Source organism: Ovis aries, chromosome 14 (assembly GCF_016772045.2).
Source record: "Ovis aries strain OAR_USU_Benz2616 breed Rambouillet chromosome 14, ARS-UI_Ramb_v3.0, whole genome shotgun sequence".
Lineage (NCBI taxonomy): Eukaryota > Metazoa > Chordata > Mammalia > Artiodactyla > Bovidae > Ovis > Ovis aries.
Genome location: NC_056067.1, coordinates 5,043,461 through 5,061,915, shown reverse-complemented (window position 1 = coordinate 5,061,915; position 18,455 = coordinate 5,043,461). Strand labels below are relative to the sequence as shown.

General features: G+C 45.0%; 1 protein-coding gene across 2 annotated transcripts in view; it reads right to left on the bottom strand.

Annotated features, from left to right (window-relative positions):
* WWOX (WW domain containing oxidoreductase) overlaps positions 1–18,455 on the bottom strand; it is a 915,505-nt gene that overhangs the window by 607,919 nt on the left and 289,131 nt on the right. The gene's annotated exons all lie outside the window — the stretch shown is intronic.

Genomic DNA, 18,455 nt, shown 5'->3' with positions numbered 1-18,455 from the left:
TGCAAAGAATCAGACACGACTGAGCAACTAACACTTTCACTTTCAACTGTTGTAACTGAAACGTAGCTTGACTGCAGGTGCGAACCCCGGGGAGGTTGTGTGTGAGGTGGGTGGGGACCAGGAGACAAGGGAGCTCTGTACTTGCCGCTCAGTTTTGCTGTGAGCCAGAAACTACTCTTACACGTCGTTCATTAATGAAAAATAAAAGCGCATGTAGCCGTCTGCCCTGTGTGCAGCTGAGCTGTTTCTTGTTTGCCTAGGGAAGGTCCTTCCACGCTGGCCCCAGGGTGTTCCGTGGAGCAGGCTGGGCTCCCAGGCAGACTCACCCAGCTGGCTGCACTGCCCATCTGTACTGGTCTGTCGGCCTCACTGGCCATCAGAGCGGGAGTGTCTTCCCTGGTGCGTTAACTTCGTGGTGGTGGCCACCACTGAAAACCCAGGGGAAAGGCCCCCAGGCCCCACCATGAGGCAGCTTTCAGAGTAACATAGATAACTCTGCAAAGACAACATTCCTCCCAATTCTCCTCCCTCTGGCCCCAACCACCTTCCAGAACCATGACCCTGGGACAGCTTTGGAAAACTCCATCCCTTCTTTGATGCGGACAGAATCAGATCCACTTCCTGTATTTCATTCTGGAGGTAGAGGGGAAAAAGAGTTATCTATATTACCTGGGAAACAGGTAGCAACCTGCTCAGTGAGTCCAATCTTTGAAGCCCTGCGTCTGCTCAACTACTATACACAAACACTCTTGCTTTCCACCTCGATAATTATTAAATTCTAATGTAAAGCCCAACTTCTGCTTAAGTATGCGTGATTATGAGACTACAAGTCAATTGTGGAAAACACACAGATATAAATGCAGCTAATAAGTCTTACTGTAATGATTAATCAATTTATGAATACATTATTTAAACTAATAGCTCAGGTAGGGTATCTTAAACAAGTTACAGAGTACATCGACCAATTCAAATACCAGCTGCTGGATCAATAGGAAACTGTAAGTAAACTCTGGGGAATAGGTATACTTGCAAAAAAAAAAAAAATCCACGAACAAAAGGGATTTGGATGAAGGAGATCTGCAACAATTTCCATGTTGCAGGCGAATGTTGAGCACTGTAATATATGCCGAAGCTTAAAGGGAAGGGGTGGGGAAGCGCACTGCTGCAGACTGGGCTCTTTTCGCATCCTGTGCAGTAATAATAATTAAGGGCAGGTCAATCAAACATCCCATTTACACAAACTCTTGCATACTTTTGCAAATGGACTGCATATGAAAGTTAGTTTTGAGTCCTTAAAAAACGATGCATTGGGTTCATTTTGTGGCAAGTTACCACATTACCAATGGATCCATAAAACGTCCCCTTAACAGAAAAGAAAAAGTGCATCTGAAAGGTGAGATTTGCAATCTTCCTGAGAAGGGGCTCATGTTCCAGCTGAGGCACCAGGGGATACTTGCCCTGTCAGAGGCACAGAGGACCCCCCGGGTTAACTGCAAGGTGGATGGAGTTGTGAGCCAAGCAAACTCTCAAGTTTTAGCTCTCTCCTTTCCCAGTGTTGCTGTTGTTGTTGTTTTAATTAAGGCTAATTATGTGATTTAATAAATAAACTAAAAGGGCCTTGATTTCCAAAGGTGTGATATTCTATCACAGCTTCAAGTGATGCTGCATTTTAAAAAATTAATTAGTATCTTGTGAGATCGGCCACACATTATTGAGTAAGTAACAGCAGCTAAGTGAAGCAGATGAAATATTGGTAAGCGATGCAGCCCACAGTATAAGTATGTGAAGGGGGTCAGAGGTTAATCCCTATTGATTTTCCAAGTCTGCATACAGCACCGCTGGGAGAGGCCGGTTCTGTTGGCAATCAGCTAGCACAAATACATTATAAATCTTACTGTCCACCTTCACTGATCAGTGTCACTTACTTCCTTCACTAAAGACCATTAAGGAACTACTGGAAAAAGAAAAAAAAAAAAAAAAACAGATGCGGGGAGAAAGGAAAGCATTTTCAAAGTCTCCCATTTCAGAGTGCTTTTGGAGATGGAGGACTTGCCCGAAAACAGAGGTAGCCTTCCTGGGGTCCAGTCTCGCTCACTGAAGAAGACATGCATGAACACAAGAGTAGTTTTCAAGTGCCTTCAAAGCCAAATAAGAAATGGGAGGAGCTTTCATATCAGAGTACATGAAAAAAACAAAATGGAGTCAAAAACAGTCACTGACACGGATGAGCAGCATCTCCAACTTGGCTCTGAAAAAATTTGGCCTCAGCAAAACCTTGAAGCTAGTGAAGAGCAAGCTTCAGGGCCCCTCACAACCGGGGGGCCCTTCCAAGATTCTGCACCAAATGTTTTCAGTTCAGTCCAGTCGCTCAGTCGTGTCCAACCCCACGGATTGCAGCACGCCAGGCCTCCCTATCCATCACCAACTCCTGGAGCTTACTCAAACTCATGTCCATTGAGTTGGTGCTGCCATCCACCATTTCATCCTCTGTCGTCCCCTTCTCCTCCTGCCTTCAATCTTTCCCAGCATCAGGGTCTTTTCCAATGAGTCAGTTCTTCGCATCAGGTGGCCAAAATATTGGAGTTTCAGCTTCAACATCTGTCCTTCCAATGAATATTCAGGACTGATTTCCTTTAGGATGGGCTGGTTGGACCTCCTTGCAGTCCAAGGGACTCTCAGGAGTTTTCTCCAACACCACAGTTCAAAAGTATCAATTCTTCAGCACTCAGCTTTCTTTATGGTCCAATTCTCACATCCATACATGACTACTGGAAAAACCAGAGCCTTGACTAGACGGACCTCTGTTGGCAAGGCTTTTTAATATGCTGTCTAGGTTGCTCCTAACTTTTCTTCCAAGGAGTAAGCGTCTTTGAAATGTTTTACTCTCTTCTAAACATCTTACCCTCAGGCCCTCAGTGGCTACCATTCTGGACAAGGTGTTCCAGAAGGTAAACTGGTTCTCTGCCAATCAACTGTCCTCTACAAGATGGAGCTCGATTCTGTAATCTATCACTTTGCCTCAAAGAAGATAACACTGCTTCTATGAGCTCAGATGAGGCCGCTTCTGGGCTCTGAAGCCAAGAGAACCACGCCCCTTTGCCCGGGTTCTCAGATGCTCGCTTTTCTCTGCTGTCAGCTCTGCTGTCTGCAGGAAGGGGCAGTGACCGGGGTGCCACTGTGCCAACACTACCGGGGCCCTCTATGCGTGCGGGGTGGTCTGCTCCTAGTTGGCCTGGCTTTCACCCCTGCTGTGGGCTCTTGAGTCTTGGCTCTGGGAACTCTGAACCCTACCTCTGGCCACTGCCCAAGCTCCCAGGCCAAGTATTTATGTTGCTTCATTTGCTGCCCTGGCCCCCGCCCTCACCAAGCCAAGGACTGCCCACTCTACAAATGGACGTCTGCGTCAACTCTGCCAACGGCCACTTAATTCTTGGGGCCACCAGACCATTGTCAATCTATTCTGGAGGTTGGGATGTATCTATGTCTGTTCTTACTAAATAAAGTATCTTCTTTTACATGAAGCTGCCACAAAGAGACATCATTCTAAACCCATACTCTTCACAGTATTCAGTAACACAGCACTTACCACCAACAGTGCTAGGTTTATACAAATTCCAAATAAACCAGTCATAAGTAAAAAAAAGAAAAACAACATCACATCATGGTGAATTTTATAACCCATAGTTAAATGAACCCAAGACTGAGTTAGGTCTCTATAACTCAAGGCCGAGTTAGGTTAAAGTCACTGGAAAATGTCTTTCACTTCCCCACTAAGTAATGAGATCTTGAAGGCAATGACTGATTCCAATTCAAATTCATATCCATAACGTCCGAAGCAATGCCTGACCCATAGGAGATACTCAGTAGGTCCTGGGTGGGTGGGTGGATGGACAGACAGATGGAGTTCTACGGTGCTGGACTATATGTTAGTCCAGAGAGAAGGGAAACAATTCCAAAGCTCTGCCCTTCTTACCGAGACACTTTCTCCTTTCTTTTACAAACACTCTTACCGTATGGAAAATAAACAGAGCATCGCTAAACCCTATTTATGCTGTAAGGAGGCTGGATATCCAAGTTTGCGACTCCAGCAGCACGAAAAGATGCTCCATTGATCCTCACAGACCAGTGACTTCTACAGAATAACAAAAATGGGAGGAAAACCAGAGGCCAGGACGGAAACATCAAAACCAAGTGAAATACTGGAAATAAGCTAATGAAATTACATTACAGATTCAGCTTACCCAGAAAGCGCTTGGCCAAGAGAAGGAGAGAGGGGGAGGAGGGGAAAAAAAACCAGCCTACCAGCACAACCAGCTGTCTAGTTTGAACTGCTAGATTGCTGAGTATGCACTCTATGCATATTCATAAGTACCACAGGAAGTCCAACACCTCTGGAACCAGCCTAACAACTCTCCCCCGCCAGCCAGTGCCGTGGACCGGTAACTCCACAGCCCCCTTGTGGCCCGAAGAATGAAGGCAGCATCCCAGGATGTGAAGGTTCTTCCTGGGGAGGGGAGGGTGTGGGGGTTTGGGGGGCAGGTACGCAGCCCTGCCAGGGGAGGGGGACGCTGCCCAACCACTGTAACGGTGGCAGGCGTGGCCCCCTTTCGTGGACGGCGGGCGATGCAACATTATCAACATCTTTCCTATTTCAGAGTCCCAAAAAGGATCCCGGGTACACCAGGCTGCTCAAACTAACATGTCCTTATAGCAGACACGGATCAAATGAGCTCAGTATTTCCATTTAAAAATATCATTTAAGGGAATTTTAAACTGTCTGAGAAGATGGATACACTGTGTTTGTTTTCTACATTAATGAGCTATAAAAAGAATGGAATAGGCCATAAATACAGTATTTTGTAACAGCCTTTACTAAAAATGCTACTACTTGTGTTTATCATTTATATCCTTGTATACAACCTCAAAATTGATTACATTTTAAACTGTACATAACTTGCTGTGTTTTTCATTTTGTGCTGTACTACGAACATTTTTATAACTCAGTTAATATATTCCATATTTTGTGTTCTTATTGATTATGAATATTTCTTTAGGGGATTTTATTGCTTTTAAAATAACAAATGTTGGGTATTAAAAAATAGAAAAACCTATTGCAGCTTTTATATTCGTCTTTCCCCTGGTAATTCTGATACATACATTTAAGCATGAACATAACCAGAATATCTTTCTCTGTATCTTTTATACTTCCTCACATTAAAATTAAAAACCTACTAATATAGTGCATAGTAAAAGAATCAGAGTTTTCAAAGGAAACCCACCATTTTTAATGTGTTTGACTTGAATTCATAATCCATTCCTTCTACAATTAAAAAATTAAAGTACCAAGAGATTATCCTCACGTAACATGATGGTTTTACATCAAGTATATATTATCTTTCCTAATTGCCATTTCAGTTTATAGGCTACAATATGATTTATATATATGATATGATTTCACTATTAATTATCAAATTGAAAAAAATAAAATCTCACATTATAAATTCTCTCCTGGAAATTAGTTTTATTATTTTTTCCATAATCCTATCACACAAGCTATAAGTGCATTGCGGCATGAACACTTTAATTTTTCCAGTTAGTTTTAAGCAAGCCCAGAGGTGAGGTTTAATAAGGATCAATGGCACTTTATCTGGGACAGGGCCTCTTCACAGCATGCAAATTACACAGTAACACTTAAAAAAAGAAATAGATTTAATTAAAAAAAAAAGTAGAACCACAGGCTCTGGAAATTCAATTAAAGGATTTATGCAAAGGTTTGCTAGGTTTTTATATGCAGTTACTGCTTACATAATGAGCTTTTCATATTAAAAATCAATAGGTAATCTAGACTAGAAGATCATCCCCTTAAATACATTTTTGAAATCAATTTGAAAAATAGTCCATCAACTGCTGTGACTACTCTTGCTGCTTCGATTACACTAAAAGCAATATTTAGATTGTAAGACGTGCTACGGAATATCTATGCTGGGATATTGCTTTCAGGGAACCTCATCCTTCTGAGTGCCTGAGATGATCACCTAGTAATTCAAGATTGTGCTAAATGTATAAATAATTTATTTAATTATGAGCAAAAAGCCCACGGGCACAACCCCGCTGTATCTGTAAGGGTTAAACGAAAGGAGCAGAAAGACAAAAGGCAGAGCTGAAAGAGGAAGGGAGAAAAGAGAAGGAAGGGAAGGAAGGAGGGCAGAAGAGGGCAAGGAAAAAAGAGAGAAAAGAACAGAACAACCTTTTCTAAATTAGTCTTTGCTATCTCAATTGCCTATTGTGTATCGGCTCCTTAGCACAGCGAGATATGCGTTTCACTTTAAAACTCATTTAGAACTTCAAGAAGGAAGCAATTAGCTAGCTCTAACTTAAGCAGACCTTCCATCCTCCATGATAACGGGGGACAAGTCTTGAAATGCAAATGAGAGCCGAAGCTCCAATTCTATCCAACGAGCGCCCAGCCAAGACCTGTCTGGCTTCCGTAACTCTGAACAGGTTTCCATGGGCCATTCTTGGTAAACTGGAAAATGATTCTCATGGGGTGTGGAGTGGTGGGAAGGGAGAAGGAGAGAAAGAACCTGGGGAGGTCCAACTCTGAACTCCTCCACTTGCATAATAAGAACGATTCTTTCTTTTGTTTTAAAAGTTCTTGTTTCTAAAAAGGTATGGTCAGTACTTGGGAGTTCAGCAGGATGGAAATCGGGCCTCAGGTTATCTCTGACCCATGTCAGCCTTGTAAAAGTGAGCCTAAGCATTACAAAGGACTCATTAATAACAAAGCCGAACCTTTCTCTGCTTCTGCAAAACTCTGGGAAGAAATAAGCAAAATTACTGATGAACCCACATTTACCCATCTACCCAAAGGTCCTATTCCCTGCAAAGGTAATACTTCCAGGAGATGCTGAGACAGCCGGGCCGGGTAACCAAGGACAGCCCTGCTCTCACTGTACAGAGCAGAGAGGATAAGGACAGGAGGGAGAATAAGATGGAGAGGCACCTTCGACCATCTGAGACACTGGGGACATTTACACCACACTTTCTAACGCAGGATCCTGGATGTGAGCCTATCACAGGCTGGCCTTTCTTTTGGATATGCCTACAGATGAGCTGAAGAAGGTTTTAAGGTCAGAGGAACCAGCATTTGCTTTATAGGTATGAGTATGGGTGTGTGTGTGTGTGTGTCCTGCTTTATGGGTATGAGTACGGGTGTGTGTGTGTGTGTGTGTCCCCTAGGACACAGCACTGCCACTCACGACAGTGACGACAAAGAGCCGGGAGAGCCAACCATGTTCAAACATCTGTCTGTGCACACAAGTATCCTGTCTTTGAAATCTTTTAAGAAAGACACAGCGAGCAGGAGGCTGAACAAGGAGGGGTGGTATCATGAAACTGTGGCACTCCTGAAAGAAGCCAGTCACAAAGGACCACGTGTTGTTGGATTCCATTTACATGAAATGCCCAGAAGAGGCCAACGGGTGGACACAAAAAGTAGACTCATAGCTGCCTGAGGCCAGTGCGAGGTTGGGACGCAATGGCTGGAAGCATGTAGGCTTTCCTCTTGGTGTAACAATATGTCCTAAAATGCACTGTGATGACCCGTGTACAGTTCTGTGACTGGTCATTAGGGTATGTGCTTTAAATGAGTGGACTGCAACATCTGTGACTTTTATCTCAATAAAGCTATTATAAAAAAATAAGGTGTGGCTATGGACTGTAGTCTGAATAGTAGTAGCTTCAAGATAAAGAAAACAAGAGAATCTGCAAAGGAAGCAATGAGATTGAAAAAGACTTCATTTTCCACCTGCGCCAATTGGGCAAATAAAATACTGAAGCTTTCTCCTTCTCCGGAACACACTTTCTGTGACAATGAGTTTACAGACATGCAAACATATCAACGGAGAGGCGCTGAAATCAAAATAACTAGAACCCTCTGTCACACAGGAGAGCTTCAGCGTGAAGTGTCCCGTGTCCCGGGTTAGTATGATCAAAATGTCAAACATGAAGCCGTTCTGTAACAAGGTGTGAGGTGGTAGTAATGGAAGTTTGAACAATGTTAACACTTAAAATTTCAGCAGAACCATTTCAGTCCATAAATGTATAAAAGTCATTTCACAGTGTGCTTAACAGTCAAGACCAAGAGCTGTTATAAAAGAAGACGCCCTCAATGTCACTTCATTTTCTTTTATTCTTATTATCACATTTAAATCTCTCTGTAAAAGTGGTCTTGATAGGTAACTTTATTACACATTTCAAGACTATTCATTCTGAACAGAACTTCCTCCAAGGAATTAACAGATAAAGAGAGACCACTTTCCCCTCATCATCCCTAAATTATACCGTAAGTACAGAGCAGCAGAGTGGCAGTGTGCACGTGACAAGGACGTGGCCTACTACGCCCCACCATGGCTCAATAAACCTAGAGGTGACTCTTTTGGTTGGCTGCAAAGGTCCTTAGCTAACGCCTTCCTGGTTATTTGCAAGGACCTGGGAGTAAAGAGTGGGGTAGACAGGGAAGGTCAGAGTCAGGACTTGGTGAAGAGAAAGAATTCCTAAAAGCAGGTATGGGATCCGTATCGGCATGGAGGCATGTCTGATCTTTCCTCATTTCACCAGGAGAAGAGGGGCAACAATCCCACGCTACTGCCTCTGCTCACGGGCAAGGACATCTCCTAAAACAAGGTCAACAGGACTTCTCTGCTGGTCCAGTGGTTAAGTGGTCCAGTGTCCTCCTGCTGACACAAGGGACACAGGTCGGATCTTTGGTCTGGGAAGACCCCACGTGCTGAGAAGCAATTAGGCCCGTGTGCCAGAATTACTGAAGCCCACACGCCCTGAGCCTCTGCTCTGCAACCAGGGAAGCTACTGCAGTGGAAACCCCTCACTCCACAATTAGAGAATGCCCAAGTGCAGCAACAAAGACCCAGCACAGCCATACGTAAATAAATTTTAAAAAAGTACTAGCAAACTTCTATAAAGGAGCAGTCAGTAAGTATTTTCAGCGTCACAAAGCGTATCTCGTCAGTCAAAACTCCTCAGCTCTGCCACGGCCATGCTACCGCAGCCACAGCCAGTACACACACGGATGAGAAAGGCGGTCTTTTCAGTAAAACTTTAACGACACTCAGACACAAATCTCAAACAGTTTCCATGTGTCATGAAACACTTTATGTTTTTGTATCTTTCCAGATATTTAAAAATGTGAAAACAGGATGCACAAAAACCAGATTCAGCCCAAGGAGCACAGTTTTGGTCTCCCGTGATAAGCAAGACCAGCTGGCAAAGAGGCAGACCAGTAATCCCGTCTCCACTGGGGTACATTTGACATCTACCCTATCTGGTAACAAAACGGTGTGGTTTGCTTCCAGGTAGCAAAACTTGATGGCATACGTTCTAAACTGTGGGCACTTTACAGAAGAGCAAGAGAACTTAGCTTCTGTGTGCTGAAATTTAAATTCTAAACTTTCTGAATTTTCTCCTTGAGAAGTAATTATAAAGGCCTCAATGTTCTCTACTATTTAAAAATGAACAGAGGCTTCCAGAACTAAGAGTTTTGAAATATTCACGAGTGGAAATATGACGGCCTTGGCTCATGAGAAATGAGACTGACCACATTCCCTCTGGTCCTGCTTAGGAACTCCATTGTTAATGGAGCAGGTTACGAACACAGTATGCAGCCAATTCTTTGCATCTGGGCTTCTACCTGGCTGGGGTTTTAATATGAAATATATACAGAGACTGATATTTACAGTGTTATTTTCCTCTCATTTGACTTTGATTTTTCACCAACTCTTGACCACTGTAAGCATTCTGCATACTGTCACCGCAGTAACTAGTTAGAATAATCAAAGGAATGACTTGACTGAATAAAGCGAAACACGGAAACTGATTTCTAAAGAATCATATTTGCAGTATTCCAACTACATGTAGAATCAGAAGCTAGTAACAATTATCTGGGGTAGGTTTGGTGAAAAGGGAAAAAAATTGGAAACTGATATATTAAAAAGCTTTTAAAATTCATTTAATAAGTCATACACCTACCTCAGGATGATACTGACACTATCCTTAGCATGAAAAAATCCTTATTATTAATTTTATTATAATTATTTTGTTTAAGAGTGATTGAAAGTATAGCCTAATTCAGGTCAAATGACTGTGAGGTACTAATTATTCCAATCCCAAAGAAAGGCAATGCAAAAGAATGCTCAAACTACCACACAATTGCACTCATCTCACACGCTAGTAAAATAATGCTCAAAATTCTCCAAGCCAGGCTTCAACAATATGTAAACTGTGAACTTCCTTATGTTCAAGCTGGTTTTAGAAAAGGCAGAGGAACCAGAGATCAAATTGCCAACATCCGCTGGATCATCGAAAAAGCAAGAGAGTTCCAGAAAACATCTATTTCTGCTTTATTGACTATGCCAAAGCCTTTGACTGTGTGGATCACAATAAACTGTGGAAAATTCTGAGAGAGACGGGAATACCAGACCACCTGATCTGCCTCTTGAGAAATCTGTATGGAGGTCAGGAAGCAACAGTTAGAACTGGACATGGAACAACAGACCGGTTCCAAATAGGAAAAGGAGTAGGTCAAGGCTGTATATTGTCACCCTGCTTATTTAACTTATATGCAGAGTACATCATGAGACACACTGGACTGGAAGAAACACAAGCTGGAATCAAGATTGCCGGGAGAAATATCAATAACCTCAGATATGCAGATGACACCACCCTTATGGCAGAAAGTGAAGAGGAACTCAAAAGCCTCTTGATGAAAAGTGAAAGAGGAGAGTGAAAAAGTTGGCTTAAAGCTCAACATTCAGAAAACGAAGATCATGGCATCTGGTCCCATCACTTCATGGGAAATAGATGTGGAAACAGTGACAGACTTTATTTTTCTGGGCTCCAAAATCACTGCAGATGGTGACTGCAGCCATGAAATTAAAAGACGCTTACTCCTTGGAAGAAAAGTTATGACCAACCTAGATAGCATATTCAAAAGCAGAGACATTACTTTGCCGACTAAGGTCCGTCTAGTCAAGGCTATGGTTTTTCCAGTGGTCATGTATGGATGTGAGAGTTGGACTGTGAAGAAGGTTGAGCGCCGAAGAATTGATGCTTTTGAACTGTGATGTTGGAGAAGACTCTTGAGGGTCCCTTGGACTATAAGGAGATCCAACCAGTCCATTCTGAAGGAGATCAGCTCTGGATGTTCTTTGGAAGGAATGATGCTAAAGCTAAAACTCCAGTACTTTGGCCACCTCATGCGAAGAGTTGACTCATTGGAAAAGACTCTGATGCTGGGAGGGATTGGGGGCAGGAGGAGCAGGGGACCACTGAGGATGAGACGGCTGGATGGCATCATTGACTCGATGGACGTGAGTCTGAGTGAACTCCGGGAGTTGGTGATGGACAGGGAGGCCTGGCATGCTGCGATTCATGGGGTCGCAAAGAGTCGGACACGACTGAGCGACTGAACTGGACTGGACTGGAATGCTTTATCTTCTAACCAATGTGGCCCAAATAAGGATTCTTAAAGCCACTGGCCATGATGTGTCTCGGTCTGAGGACAAAGTCACAGGGGCGGCAGCACAGGGACAGCTGGGCGCTGAGGCACAGCGCAGGGTTCTGGGGCCGCCACACCCCACCTGCGCCACTGCAACAGAAATGTGTTGGCGAGACATATCCGGATGGCGAAGAGAGCCTCCCTGAGTTAAAACTGGTAACTTTCTAGAAACGCTGCACTGCAGTGGTCCTTGTATGAAGTGAAACATAATTAGTATTTTCAAAGAGATAATGGGGTGAAGGATGACCACTGCCTCCTTGCCCTGAATGATTCTCCTAAAACTCTCTAAAACCTGCACACCTTATTTGCATCCGTATGTTTACTGGTGGCTCATTAATGGGAAAGAAAAGGGAAAGCAGATCTTGGATGAAGACACTCACCTGTCAGGCAGCTGCTAACCCTGCTCCCACAGTGAGGGGCTGTTGTCTCTGCCATCCTTTTGACTCTTGAGCCTTGTTTTCACTTCATGACGACAAGAAGGATGGTGGCATCACATCTTCCTTTGGGATGAGGAGGAGGAGGAGCGGAGGAAACACCAGCAACGCCTTGCCTTTTCCTGTGAAAGTAAAACATCCCTGGGAAGGCCTGCTGCAGACTTTTGCTTTGACTTGTCAGCCGGAACAGTCACGTGGCCATGCTCAGCTGCTAAAGAAGCCACGGAGGTGAGCGAACCATCACCCTCTCCAGTCTCCAGAGTAAAGGCAGACACTTGGCACACCAGATGGTAAGAATGGAGCCATGCTTCCCCCCGAGACTGAGGCTGTGGAGGGCAGGGAGCACGGCTAATTATCTCTGGCTCTCTCTGGGGTCAGACATGAAGAGCGTTGGCATATAAATAGAAACTGAGAATCCAGGGTGATTCACAGCAGACAACAGGGGCAGAGGCGTGCGGCCGGTCCCCCTCTTCCCCAGCACAGAGCTGGGCTGCGTTTCCTGGATGGCTGCCTTGCACAGATGGGCGCCACTCCCAGGCCGCCGTGCATGGAGCCCCCGGGTCCTGCCTCTTTCACCAGCTCGTTGCAGACAACCAAGGTGGCCTTGGAAGCCAGGTGTGGAAGATGACTGAACCGTGGCATGGACAGGGCCTGGGTCCTCGAGAAATCACTTGGAAGAAAGCTGCCTGTTAATCCCAACAGCCACTTTGGACACTATATACCCAGGAAATACACTTGATTCTGATTGAATCACTGGACCCACATGGGCTTATGTTTCACAGCAGCTGGTGTTACCTTTACCATACAACAATCTCAAACTGAGACGTATGTGAGAGTCTTGGAGAACTTCATCCACCTTTTTTGGCTCTAGTCCCAGGGTACACACGTTGGTTTGTTCTGGAGCATCTCTTGGGGTCACCCAGCATCACCTCCCCGCTGGCTTCTGGGGCTTGTTCCTCTTGGAGGCTGATCTTCTCAGGAAGAGCGCGCCTGACGACCCTTCCACAAGCCAGGATGGGGAGACAGCACTAGTTGCGAGGTCTGGCCTGGATGTCTTCATGTGAGCTACATCCACAGACTCTTCCCCACTGTGTGTGAGGTCTTAGAGCTGCCCTGGCAGTGCACTATGCTTCCAAGGTTTGGTTTCTCACATCCCTTAACTGGGCCCTCATTATCAAGAAGGCCTTCTGCACACCGCGTGGTATGCTGCCAGGGGATGTCTGGCTTAGTACTGAACGAGTGATTTATAACACCATCACCACGCGTTATTGTGGAGCCCTGCCACCTCAGTTTCAGAACCCGGATCCCTTTTCTGTTTACTCCGTGTTTGCCTTCGGCCCTTCTCCAGGTGCTATTGTGAGGAGACGCATTTTGGAGCTTCAGAGTCTGGCATTTTATAAGTTACTCTGAGCCCTATTTTCCTTGTTCGCCTGCTCCTAGATGGGAAACAAATTGCAGAAGGGAAATAGCTTTATACTACCAGTCCTTAAATATTTTACAGGCAGAGATCTCAGTGGGTGGTTTGGAGGCTCGATTACCCTCCTCAGTAGAGGGTATAAATATCCCTGAGGGTTTACGTAACAAACCCTCAGTGACTCCATGCTACTGAAAACGCTCAGTATTTACATCTGCCTCTGAAGCCAGTGACTCCATGGCATCTGAGTACTTGAAAAAGTGTAAGGCCAGCAGGACTGCCCATGTGCTCAAATACAATCTATCCATGATAAAGAGAGCTCAGTCATTCAGAACTATTAGATGGAAGACATGGCATTCAAAGCTGCACCCTGGGACACCCTTTGGTTGGGAAAGAACAGGTGAAAAGGGAGGTCATTTCAAGTGTGAGCTACTTACAAAGAAAGAACCAGAGCACAGCTGCTAAAATGCAGCACTGGGTGCCTGTGAGGGCTGAGAAAATAAAAACACCGATTACAGCGGCACGCCGTGCTACTCAGGCAATCCACCCACAACTCCTGGAGTTAAAAGCTATTGTTCCCATTTTACAGAGAAGAAAACTGAGACTCAGGCAGGTTCAGTGACCTACCCCAGGTCAATGCACTGGTGTGCACAGCAGACTCAGGGTTTGTACCCAGGCCTGTTTGATCTCAAGCCCTGTGCTTTCCCACATTGCCATGCTGTGCCCTCTAAGCATCAGGTCACAGGGTGATGATCAGCACAGAGAGAAAAGGGCTCAGCAACCCTCCTGGGAGGAGCCGAGAACCTGCCGTGGGAAGGCTCCTCCAGGAACTGCATTCCATGCAACGTGTGGAAGCAAAATGGCGCGTCCAGAAACTCGGTTTGACCTTGGAGGGGTGGTCCTCCGATGTATAACTCTTTTCTTTTGCTGTTAATAATATGGAGAAAAGAGGAAGGTAGCTGGTACAATCAGCAAGACTTTCTGAAAGAGGTGAGTTCTGACTTGTGGTTGAGGAAGGAGCGGGGAGAGAACAGACATTTTTAAGGATACAGAAAAACAGGTCAGTAGATCCCCACTCTGCCGCCCTGCCCACCTCAATTTCTAAATCAGTGATGGAAACAAACAAGAAAATGAAGCCAAGGCAGAAAGAGCCGGGATGACTGGTGTCACTCCACTGGGTCTGAAGTGACTTTACATCCAGGAGGACAAGGGGCCTAGACTGTTCCGAGACTGTTTATAGTCATATGGAGCATATTCTTCTAAATTCAAAGAACAGGAAGGAACAAGTTTCAGTGCTATGCCTATTTCAAGCTTTTATCAGCACTAATTCCAGCCCCCTTTTCCCTTATAATTCTGAACAGAGGGAAAACAGACATCAATTAAGCAAAGCTTTATCTCTTTCTACTCTAATGAAAGCCAAGTTACAGTGATATTTTTCCCCAAGATTTTTCTCCACTTAATGAAGACATTATCCCTGAGTTTTCAAAGTCACTTTACAAAAGACCATTCAAAAGACATTAAAGTCAGTTTAAACTAAAAAGTCTTTTTGATGTCAATAAACAATAAAAGAACAATGAAAAGAGAGCCTTTCATGGTGCCTCAGTCTAAAATCTTTAATTTTGGTTTTAAATTAGGAGATAACGTTAAGTCCTATATTCAAATAGTCCTCGGCCCTGGAACACAGTAAGCCTGAAACAAACGTTGGCTTTATAATTCTCTTCTTAAAACATGTGTGTGTGTGTGAGTGCAAGTATACACAGGTGTACATATCTGCACATGTATATACATCACACACAACCACATACATACACACCATATTAACGGAGAGGTCAGCAGGAAGTTCTCCACCAGAGAAAGGAGAAAAAAGTTTGCAAATCACTGCCATTCTCCCTCTTTGAAAACTAAAAAAAAAGAAAACGGAAAGAAAATGGAATCTTCGGCTTTGCAATTCATGACAAGATCAAAGACGATAATGCACATAGATTTTTCCAGGCATACATTATTAATAACACAGGCAAACATATGACTGATCAATAGCGTGGTCGAGAAGCGATGAGGCAGGCTCCGCGAGTACCACTGTGAGGGGCAGGGTCTGGGCGCCCTGGGCTCTGCTCACCTGGGCATCACACACGGCCCAGTCAGTTCCTCCTTGCTCAAAGGACGGTGCAGCAAAGATGGAAGGAAAAAAAACACACACACACACACAGCTTAATCTATGCCATGTGTCAAAATCTCTTTCCTCTGTGCCCCGCCTCTAGTTCCTCACCCAGAAACTCACATTTTGTAAAATCAACCTGCCACAGTGCGCAAGGCAGGGGCAACCGGCACACACGCAAAGCTGCCCAGCCGCCGCCTCTGCTCAGTCAAAACATCATCACTCAGCAGGAGCCTCACACCCACGAGCCTGCGCGAAGCCACTTCAGTCGTGTCTGACTCTTTGCAACCCTATGGACCACAGCCCGCCAGGCTCCTCTGTCCGTGGGATGCTCCCAGCGAGAATACTGGAGCGGTTGCCCCTGCCTCCTCCGGGCCATCTTCCTGCCCCAGGGATGGAAGCCATGCGTCTTCTGTCTCTGCATCAGCAGCTGGGTTCTTTACCGTGAGCACCACCTGGGAAGCCCGTCGGCAGACGTTGCCCATTCCCTCTCCCTGCCAGCCCCTGGTAACCACAGATCTGGCTCTATGGCTCTGCTGTTTCTGGGTATTTCACATAAATGGACTCGTATAATACGTGGCCGACCATCTATATCTGACGTGTCAACCTCTTTTACCTCAAAAGCAAGTCAAGCCTATCTGAATGCAGCTCTGATTCTAAACATCGGTTCTTCAAAAAGAAAAAAATTCATGAAATATAAAATACTTTTAAAAAACAAACTGATGACACCACTGGTGCCTGCTGATTTCTTTTGTTTTCTTTTGAAAGTTGCTCAGTTGTGTCCGATTATGCGATCCCATGGACGGTAGTCCATGGAATTCTCCAAGCCAGAATACTGGAATGGGTAGCTGTTCCCTTTCCCAGAGGATCTTCCCAACCCAGGAATCGAACCCAGGTCTCCTGCATTGTGGGCAGATTCTTTACCAGCTGAGCCACAAGAGAAGCCCAAGCATACTGGAGAGGGTGGCCTATCCCTTCTCCGGCGATCTTCCTGACCCAGGAATCGAACCGGGGTCTCCTGCACTGCAAGTGAATTCTTTGCCAACTGAGCTATCGGGGAAGGCCTGCTGACGGTGGGTGCTTTTTAACAAGGAGCTTTTATGGGGGAACTTTAGTGAGGAGGGATAAAATAGTTGGGAGTATGGGATTTGCAGATACAAATTACTATACGTAAAATAAACAACAAAGATTTACTATATTACACAGAGAACAATATTCGATCCATCTAATCACTTATAATGGAAAATAATTTGAAATATACATTTATGTAAGTGAATTACTTTGCTGTACACTTGAAACTCACACAGTATTGCAAACTAACTTCAATAAGTTTTTAAAATAAATATACAGGGAGTTTATTACCAATACAGGTTATGTAAGTAGAAAACACACATTCCTGGAAAGCAGGGTAAATTAAGAAACTATGAGTCCCTGTGGTTATCGTTAAAAAGGCACATTATCCAAGGATATAGCCCCGACCTTTGAGCTTGTGGTCATAAGACAAAATGGACAGTCATTTGACAAATCTTTCCTCATGGCCACTTAAGGAAATGACATGGTAGCCTGAATGATCTATAGGTCTAAATCAGTATGATTCCCATCCCCGATTATTCAACCACTTAAGAAATGGGCATTTTAAAGTTCTATTTCTCCTTTTCCTGATTTTCCTTATTGACTGTCCAAATACATGTCCCTAAATCAAAATGGAGAGTGTGCACTGTCCATTTGTACAGGACGGAGACTGGATGGGAGTCTCTACGGAAATGAAAGTGGGGCGGCTGGCAGCTCTCAGACCTTAGAAATGAGGCCACCCCGGGAAGAAGGGGACAGAAGCTTCCTGACACAAGGTGGCCCTCCTGTACTCACAAAGACAGGGCAAGTGCAGACAGACCAGGGCTCAAGCCCTGCCTCTGCCATGGCATCCAAGCTACAACTGTATCACCTAGAGAATGGGGCTTGCCATTAAGGTTAAATGAGATGTGAGCCCTCAGCAGACTCCAGCAGGGACTCTGGCTACATCCTCAGGGAGCTCTCCTCCCCTCCCTTTCCAGCTCACCCCCTTGCTCCCGCCTCCCTCCTCACTGCGGCCTCTGCTCTCCTGCCCCCTTGTTCTTTCTCTCCCTCTTTCTTTCCTCCCACTCGATTCTGTCCCGCAGCCACAACGAGCCCTAGCCTGAGCCTTCTTTACGACATGTCTCCACAGTTCAGCAGCCACAGCCCTGGCGGAATTTCACTGGTGTGGCTGTGCGGTGATCAGCCTCGTGGACCACACAACAGGCCACTGCCCGTGTGGCCTAGGCTGTGACCTCGACTGAAGGCCTGATGGAATGGCGGCTACACCACCACTGCAAACTGAACGCAACTGTCCTGAGGCCCAAAGGCCCACACTGAGAAACTGGGAAGTCTGGCTCTTTTTAATCAACCAGACGATTCTTTGCGATCGGAGCCCCATTGTAATAAAAGACTCCTTTAAGCTCTTCACTTAACCAAAAATAACTAACCTAACACAAAACAGCCCGGGAGCGAACTAAGCATTAGAATCACCGAGGTTCAGGGGTCAGGGTGAGAACCTGCTAAGACTTCACCGATCAGATTCTACAACCACAGACTCAAAAGAGAGTTGAAGGCCTGTTACGTGCCAGATGTGAACCTGGTCTGCACACACTGTCTCATTATCGCCTCTCCATGTTCGCTCCTCGCATCCTGCCCTGTCTAATACCGCATGACACCAAACAAACGACCAGTCACCTAATACTTATCAACAGTGACATCTGCTCAGCATGTCTGGACAATGCTGGATGGCTTCCATTTTTTATGAATTTAAAGAATAATTATGGGGGAAAGCATAGAAAAGTCTCCAACCAGGTATAAAGTCACAGT